This window comes from Oreochromis niloticus, linkage group LG3 (assembly GCF_001858045.2).
Source record: "Oreochromis niloticus isolate F11D_XX linkage group LG3, O_niloticus_UMD_NMBU, whole genome shotgun sequence".
Taxonomy (NCBI): domain Eukaryota; kingdom Metazoa; phylum Chordata; class Actinopteri; order Cichliformes; family Cichlidae; genus Oreochromis; species Oreochromis niloticus.
Genome location: NC_031967.2, coordinates 69926654 through 69936067, shown reverse-complemented (window position 1 = coordinate 69936067; position 9414 = coordinate 69926654). Strand labels below are relative to the sequence as shown.

At 45.7% G+C, this 9414-nt stretch overlaps 1 long non-coding RNA gene across 1 annotated transcript; it reads left to right on the top strand.

Annotated features, from left to right (window-relative positions):
* The first annotated feature begins 1083 nt into the window (after positions 1-1083).
* LOC109201277 (uncharacterized) lies at positions 1084-3707 on the top strand. The gene is made up of 3 exons (XR_002061307.2): positions 1084-1508; positions 3026-3113; positions 3350-3707. It is a non-coding gene; the product is annotated as an uncharacterized LOC109201277 (long non-coding RNA).
* The last annotated feature ends 5707 nt before the right edge of the window (positions 3708-9414 follow it).

Here is a 9414-nt window from a genome sequence, read left to right as displayed (position 1 = left end):
GAGCCTGACTGGCCTGTCCAGGGTGTACCCCGCCTCTCGCCCTAAGACAGCTGGGATAGGCTCCCCCGTGACCCTGAAACGGATAAGCGGAGGCAAATGGATGGATGGAAATTTTAAAAAACCCAAAACCAAACAGTAAAACCCAAGAGTCATATGACCTCCTGTGAGCAAAAGCTTTGGGGAAAGGAAGGAAAATCTCCCTTTTATCAGGAAGGAACCTCCAGCAGAATCAGGCTCAGGGAGGGGCAGCCATCTGCCGTGATTGGTTGGCATGAGGGGAGGAAGAAAGGACAGAGACATCTTGTAGAAGAGAGCCAAAGGGCGTTTCTCAATATGCGTACTTGTGCGTACTTGCGTTCTCGTGTACTCGTGATACGTCATCAGTCGGAGACCAAGTACTGTTCCAATTCGAAGTACGCATCAAGCCGAGAACGCGAAAAAGTCCCGGATGTGTTCTCGCTCCGCCCGTTTTATCGAGCATGCATCGGTGTGGACTTGGTACAGCTAAATATCCCAGAATGCATTTCGTCCAAAACTCAACAGCGGACTCCCGGCACATCGTTTTCAACCCCCCCCCCCGCTCGCGGTCTTCTCACTACTCAGGTTAAAGAAACCCCAGCAGCTGTCTATAGTATTGAGTGTCCACTAGAATAGAAATAAAAGCGTTCTAACATCTCACCTGCTTGTTTTTATTAAGGTATGTACACGTATGTACATGTACACTATTTTTTATTAATAGAGGTTTCACTACTGAGGTTAAAAATGATATATAAGTCACTTAGATCACTTCTAAATGTTAATGTTTGGTTTATTTCAGTGTTTTATTTGTTCCTGAGTAAACCGGTTTGGCTGTGATTAAAGTTAAGCTTCATAACATGTTACTCACAGTTAAATTAGGAGGGGACGGCAGTAAAAACTCCGGACCTGTGACATCAGCACGTACGCTGGTGTTCCAATTGTACATATCGCGAGTCCGTGCTCGCGTTCTCGGCGGGTACGTACTCCCGTGCGTTCTCGGCGAGTACGTACTCACCGAGAACGAGAGTACGTACTCGCGTACTTGAGAATTGAGAAACGGCCAAAGATTCATAATGGCAAATATTTAAAAGTGGAGTATAAGCACATAGTGAGTGAAACAGGTGACTGACACTGAAACACTTAGTGCATTACGGTAATCTAGTTTTTCAGCACCACTTTGAGACAGACATGGCAGAAAGCAAGTAGTTTAATATGGACACTGAAGGATATAATCTGGTCAAAAATAACTACAAGGTTTCTCACAGTGTTCCTGGAGGCAAAGATAATGACATTAAGAGAACGTATCTGGTGAAATACCACATATCTGAGATTTATTTTGGGTCAAATCTCTGTTTAGATATTTAATTCATATTATTGATCAGCTTGGATCATTTCAGTAGATCAAGAGGAAAGTGAAGAAGATGACCTCATCACTCGTGTCATCATCAAGATATCAGCTCATCGAGAACAATCTGACAAAGAAAGACGAGGTAGTATTTTTTTTCTTTATGATGGGTTGTGGGTCATTTCCCTTTCATGTGAGGTCAAAGATCTGTTTTTAATATTTTTTTGGAAGTATATAAATAATCCTGTAAAGACTTTCATAAAGGAAGTATTGAAAACAAATAACAATGATTTAAAAAATGTGTAAACAGAGAAACATTTCAAGGAAAATTTCATATGAATCTAAATCTGCAACAACATGGTTGCCCCGCCCCAGAAAGAGCCAGTCAGCAGCTGAAACTGGAACACATACTTAACAGAAAGATGTGAGATGTACTGGATATATCTTATTGTGTCAAAGATGAACTTGGTAGTCTCGATAGCCAGGGATGGGTCGACCAGGGCCTCCACTCCTGGCCACGCCCCCACAGCTATACCTAATCCGTACAGCTCCTTGTGTGGGTGCCGGGCCTACAACAGTGTCTCTTTTTTGGGCTATGCCCAGCCAGCCCACATGGACCTCAGTTCATAAGAGTTGTTGAATTGCTCTTTCTCTGGTCCCTCACCCAGGACCAATTTGTTACAGCAGACCCTAACAAAGGGACAAAAAGCCCCCAACAACATAGCCCCTGGGATCCCTGGGACACACAAACCCCTCCACCACAAAAAGGCAACAATTAAAAGAAAATGGAGTACAGATACAGTCAGGAGAGGTGGCGGGCCGGTTTGAGTATCTTAGCATCCCTTCAGCTTGCTGCCTGTACATTGGGGTTTTCTGGGGATAGCCCACTGGGTGGAGGCCTAAGCCAGACCCAGGACATGCTGAAGGGATAATATCTCTCGGCTGGCCTTGGGGACGCCTTGGTGTTCCCCGGAGGAGGAACTGAGGAGGTGGCCAGGGAGAGGGAGTTCTGGGCTTCTCTCCTTAGGCTGCTGCCCCTGCAACCCGGCTCTAGATAAGCGGAAAAAAAATGTGATTACAGTTGATTACAGTTCGTCTATAACAGATGAACATTCTCACCGAGGGTTTTACTGGTTTGTCTAATAACAGTGATCATGTTGTGAGAATGTGTTTGCTTTTTGCTCTGTGGTGAAGAGTGTCAGTCTGCAGTGGAAAAAGATGGCAGCTTTGTGGTCGTCCACCTGCATCTTTCTCAGAAACAGCCTCCAGTTCTTTGTGGTCACTCAGTGTTTCACAGCAGAGGTGTTAAGATGAGGAAAAAAAGTGTAAGAAGACGCTGCGGTTTATAAAGCAGAACATCAGTGACATGTAGCTCCTCCTGTTCATGACCCATCACAGTTCTCAGGTTACTGAACCGTGTGAAGAACAGAAAGAAAGTTATACATGTTCTTGTAATTTCTTCACTGTATTGGACAATAAAACTCCACTGAGAAGTCACACAAACAGTGTTTGGGGGGACAAATTCATCTGGTTACAAATGTGACCCTTGCACTGTCAGGGACTCTCGTGATGAAACATTAGAAACAGTAAAAATGTTTTGCTGTGTGTAGCTGCACTGGTGTACTTGTTGTACCTTCAATGATTTTTGTTTTCATTTTGCAGATATTTATTTTGTAGTTGTGGTCTACTCAGCGGTGAGAAGTGAAGACATCAGTTATGGACAAACAATCATCAGAACAAGGAGGCCCAGGTACAGCTGCTCTTTATCTTTAACTTTGCATAGAGACAAGCTAGCTGCTCACCCTGTTTGCATCCATCATGCTAAGATAAGCTGATCAAACCTCATCCTGGATGAAATTCAGATCTCTGACCCAGTTGAACTGGGACTGTGTGTGATGCAGAGAGGTGGAGATTGGAGGTCTTGATCAAACTACAAAGCTTGTAATCATGTTTCCTGTTGTTTGAACTGTGTGTGTTTGTGTTCAGACTTTAAACCAGAGCCAGACGTCGTCTACTCTTCACTGAAGTAGTCCACCAGTCCAACCAGTGACGTCCAGCTGCTGGTCTCTAACTGGTCTTCCCAGCACCTCAGACCAGAGGGAAAAAACGATAAAACACATTTTTACATGTTTTATGTCATTTTTTGTGTATTTCTTTATCAGAATATTAAATATTTTACATTCGAGGCTAAATGAGTAATGTACAAAGGGCCTACACCATACACCAGTGAAGATTAGTTAGTGATATCATACGTCAGAATGTGTTCAGTAACAAACACATTGTGGTGATAAGTCTAACAAAAGTCAGAAGAAATGATGCAGAAAGATGCATCTGGTTAAAAGGGAAAAACACAACAACATGGAAGAGTTAGCCAGATTTGTGCTAAATGAAATAGCTGGGAGTGGAAATATGGTTATTTACAGTCCTGTGCAATGTGTGTTGCATCACAAGTCACAATAAGACCAATGTGTTTCACTGACTCATCTACAGAAGACAGTTTGTAGATGGTATCAGCACTGTGGCAGTTGTTCGGCTGGAAGCGACTGTGAGGGCCAAATTTCAATTCAAAAATTGATAATGTTATTTATTTTTATTAATGTGGCCCTAATACTCTGTCATAGCAGCATAACAGCCGTACTAAACCAATTTGTATGTAAATGTACAATGTTTAACTTTTACCTCATGGTGGCAGTGTTGTCACACTGAATTCATTAATATTTTGCCCTCCACACCATGCAAAGTACTGTTCACGTTTTCTTCAACATGTCAGAGTTTCATGGCTTTAAGAGGGAAATGCTTTAGAGTGGATTCAAAAGCTGTTTGTTAAATATATGAAGAAAAAAAATGCTATTTCTGATTTCAGTGAGTTGGAATAATTTGTAATTAGAGGTCAAAATTGATCTGGCCCGTATGGATCTGAAGCACCTGCTAGAGGGGCAGTAGGTTGAAAAGATGGTAGCCAGGGTGGGTACTGTCCTTTAATGCCCTACTGAGACAACGGGAGTTGTAGATGGCAGACAGGGAGGGCAGGGGGAAGCCAATCATTTATTGTGCTGTGTTTACCACGCTCTGCAGTCTCCTCTTGTCTGGCTCCGTGCAGCTGGCGTGCCACACTGTCACTGCTTAGGTCAGCAGGCTCTCGATGGTGGATCTGTAGAAGGTCACCAGCAGTTGGGCATTTCGTTGCTTCTTCCTGAGCACTATTAGGAAGTGTAGCCACTGCTGGGCCTTTTTGACTAGCGCCATGGCGTTATCTGACCAGGACAGGTCTGCAGAGATGTGGACACCAAGGAATTTGAAAGACTCCACTTGCTCTACACATTCTCCGTTGATGTGCAGGGGGGCAGGGGTAGTTCTGTTCCACCTGAATCCAGGATGAGTTCCTTGGTCTTGGTGATGTAAAGTGCCAGGTTTTTTGATGCACACCATTCTCCCAGTTTCAGGACCTCATTTCCCCCTGTGATCAGCCCCATGTGTGAATAAAGCACGGCTGGTCCAGGAATCAGTGTTTTGGGCCATTTTATTTACACCACAACACACCAACCCCTGAGTCCCCATGTTTTTAACTGGGCGGGCGTGATTAAGGATGCCGTGCAGGTGCTTCCGCCCTCCCTGCACGGCACCGCAGGCCACGCCCCACCACACCCTATCACTGTTGTGTCATCAGCAAATTTGAAAATAATGTTTTCTGCAGGACTGCAGTCAGATGTGTAGAGGGAGTAGATTAGTGGGGTTAGTACACAGCCCTGGGGAGAGCTGGTGCTGAGAGTGCGAGGGGAAGAGAGGTGAGGACTCAGTTTCGCCCGCCTGGATCTGTTGACCAAGAAGCCATTTATCCAAGAGTAGGTGGATGGGGGGAGCCCCAGGTTGGCTAACTTGGTGATGTCCGGTGTTATTGTATTAAGGGCTGAGCTGAAGTCAATGAATAGCAACCTGTTGTTTGAGGTAGGTCAGTGCTGTGTACAGAGCAATGTTTATCAGGGAGAATAAAGTGGAGAGGGTGAGCAGCTTTAGATACCTGGGCGTCCACATCAGTGAGAACCTCACCTGGACACTGAACACCACACAGCTGATCAAGAAGGCTCAGCAGCAGTTGTATTTCCTGAGGAGGCTGAGGAAATTTTGTATGTCGGCCAAGATCTTGGGCAGGTTCTACAGTTGCACCGTGGAGAGCACACTGACCAGCTGCATCACTGCATGGTACGGGAGAACTAAAGTTATGGACCACAAATGCCTGCAGAGAGTGATAAGAACTGCGGAGAAGATCATCAGGACCCCGCTGCCCTCTCTGCAGAGCATCTACCATCGCAGACTTCAGAGCAGAGCTGCCTCCATCCTTAGAGACCCCACACAGCCTCCAGGCCCCGATAAGCAGCCACCAAGGAGTGAGCCGGTGTGTACCTGGACGCCCATCCCCGGACACAAAGAACCACCAACGCACCAATGTCTGAGGGCGTCTGCCACCGGCAGGGGGAGTGGTGGGGGGAGATAGGCCTCCATACCTTGGAGCGCCTGAGATGTCCCCAGAGAGGTGGCGTCTGATACCTGACCTGACATATAGGCACAGACATATACAGGCACACACAGATACAAACATCAATTCCCACCCTCATGCTCTCATATGCAATTACTCAACACTCACCCAACATGGAGACAGACATAGAGAGACACTGTACACACAATCACACTCCCCAAGCGTACTCTAAGCCCTGGGTCTAGGTACCCTTGCCCCTGGAGGGGGAAGCTGCACCCAGACCCAGGTGGTGTTACCCTTTTCCCTGCGGTGGGGAGATGCAGACCGCCCCGACTCCGCAGCAGCAGGGAGGCCCCACATTCCAGACCCCAATCGGACGGCCAACTCCTCCTCCTAGCCCCCCCACTCCAGCAGGCCGCAGAGAACGGGGGTGTGTGAAGACTCCAAACCTCCCTCCGCCGGCTCATATGTAGTGTTGATGCATGTGTGTTCTAAGGTGCATTTAAAACCCAGGAGGGCATGGAGCTACCTGCCAGAGAGCAGCAGGTAAGCGCATAGCCCCTCCTGCTAGCCCTCAATGTCTATGTGTATTTAAAATTGAGAGTTGGGCAACGACGCCAGGGGTGAGGTGTACACCCTAATGGTCTTTTGGAGTCCGTGTAGCGTGCCCACCCCCCAAGATCCTATATGTATGTGTTATGAGAGTGTGAGTAATGTGAATGTCTAAGTTGTGAGATAAAATTGAGGCAGAGGCAGCCAGAAGGGGACAGAGGGGGGGGATGCCTCCCCTGCACCCTGGTGACACACCTTTACCCCAAGGCCCTGCACGTGTGGGTGATTGTGGTGGAGCGGGAAGAGGGAGGCAGCTGGAGATCGGGAGGGAAGGAAGGGAGGGGCAAGTGACCAATCCCTGGGGCCAGCTCCCCCGCTGACCCCAGTTGGCACCCCCATACTCTGCAACCCGCAAGGGAAAGGGGGCCCAGGCCCATCCGGCCTAGTTCAGCAGTGCCACCCGGCCCCACAGAGCCCGGGACAGCCCACCCGACCCCACCATAGAGAAAACTGCACCCACCCCATCCACTCATCTTCCAGACTACACAAGACAATAGACGTCCAGGCTGAGATCTTCCTCCACCTCTCCTGTATCTCCCCCTCCTGCAGAGTGAGTTCCTGAAGAGAGGAGAGCTCCTGCAAGATGTGACAACCTCCCCCACCAGTTGAAGAGCCCCCCAGGTGGCTCGATGCACTGGCGGCACCCTGTGCCAGGGCTGGGCCCCCATACACCCACCCGCCCACAACCCCGGCAACACACCAACCAGGACCCAAGCCCCCGAGGCCCGGCCAGGGCCCCAGCCCAGAGACGGAGCGCCCCCAGAACCTCACGCCCGTCCCGGACCCACCCAGGGGCAGCCAGGCTACCAGGTCAGTAACCCACGTCCGTCAGCACATACCCTCCCCTAGCCCCGCTGCACGCAGCCACGAGGAAACCATCACCTAAGAGCCAACAGAGCCCTTAATAGGCCATGACACTACCCTGGGTTGAACCCCCCAAGGAAGATGCTCCCGGGGAACCCCCCGACACCCTAAGCCTGTCCCTACCCCCACACCAATCACAACAGTGAAGGTGGACCCAAACTATGACCCCCCCACCCCCACTAGGTGATGGAGCTGATCAAAGGAGCCCAGAGCAATTGATCTGATGTGGTGGCAGAGGCTGTATCAAGACTAATGTAATCTAATAGATAATTTCTATATTGGTTAGAATTAAGATTATTTTTATTTTTCCAGTTCATGAGGACTATTTTCTTGGCTATGCATAGGGCAGTGAAAACCATATGGGCTATATTCTTTTCTGAAGTGACATTATCTAAGCTGCCCAACAAACACACTAAAGGGGAAGTTGGAATGTTACATTTCAGACACTTTGATAAGTCTTCACATATCTCGCACCAAAACATCTGAACTGGTGGACAGAACCAAAGAGCGTGGATATAATTGTCCGGTGAATTGGTTTGGCAGTGTGAGCAGTTGTTGGTAGACGTAAAGCCCATCTTGAACGTCTGATGACCTGTATAATGCACTCTATGTAGTATTTTGTATTGAATTAATTGAAGACTGGGATTTCTAATTAGATGAAAAGTTTTTAAGCAAATCTGAGACCAGAAGTTTTGGTCTAAGTTAACTGATAAATCCGCTTCCCATTTTGCAATAGGAAGTGATATTGATTCATCTGTTTTAGAAAGCATTCTGTATATTTTGGAAAGTAATTTGGGGGATTTAAGAGTAAGAAATTGAACCACACTTGGTGGCGTTTGTAGTTCAACTTGACCCGGTTTAAATCTCTTTTTTATTATGGATTTAATTTGTTGATATTCTAAAAATCTTTTCTTGTTGATCCCATATTGTGTAACTAGTCTGTCAAATGAAATAAATTCTGTTCCTTCTAGTATATGTTCTAAATATTTGATTCCTTTACCACTCCAATCTGAAAAGTTTATCATATTATTGTTTTGTAATATGTCAGGGTTGTTCCAGATAGGTATACGTTTGCATGGGATTAATGAAGACTGTCAATTTTAGAAACTCCCACCATGCTGTCAGAGAAGACAGGAGGAATTTCAATACACAGCAGTATATTCACAGTTTAAACCAGATATTTACATACACTTTATGGAAAACACAAGAACATTTTTTTTACTGTTAAACATCAATTTAGAGTAAACTTTTTTTGTTTTGGATAAATAAATATTGAAATATATTTTGAATTAGTTAAATGTCGGAATAAAGAGAGACAGAGCTGTCTATTTTTTATCACTTTCATCAAATTTAGGAGTGCATATACACTAAGTTTATTGTTCATTAATAAGAAAACTCCAGGCGATTCCATTCTGAACTGTTTAAGCTTCTGATAGGTTAGTAGAGTCCATGTGAGTAAATTGGTGGCACACCTGTGGATGCATATAAGGCAAAACACAGAGCCTGTTTCTTCGACATGGGAAAAATCAGGAGATGTCAACCAAAACACCAGGAAAAGAATTGTGGAGCTCCATAAGTGTGGCTCAGTTTTGAATACAATTTGGTGCCATTTACAATTAAGAAATACAGATAGTTTCTCTCTTTACTCTTAAAGTTAACAAATATGTTTTTATATTTATCAGTCTAAAAAAACATTTAGTCTGATTTGAGGTTTTTATCTGAAGAGTATGTAAATATCTGGTTTCAACTGTATATTTGATGATGTTGGTGTTTGGTTAGATTGTCAGCACAAAGAGGGAGAGAAAGGAACAGAGAGGGAGAGAGAGGAACAGAGAGGGAGATGGAGAGGAACAGAGAGGGCGAGAGAGGAACAGAGAGGGAGAAGGAGAATGAGGACAGAACAGAGATGGAACAAGAGCAGGTGAGACACATGTTAGTCAAATGGTTGTTTACCAAAAGTATCACCGTATCATAGGTACTCATGTATCTCGTACCTAGTGTTTCTTTTTAGGTTTGTTATTTTTCAATTTCTATATTTATTAAGTTATGCAGGCTTGTTTGCACAACAAGGCTAAATAATTATATAAACTTTTCTAAATAG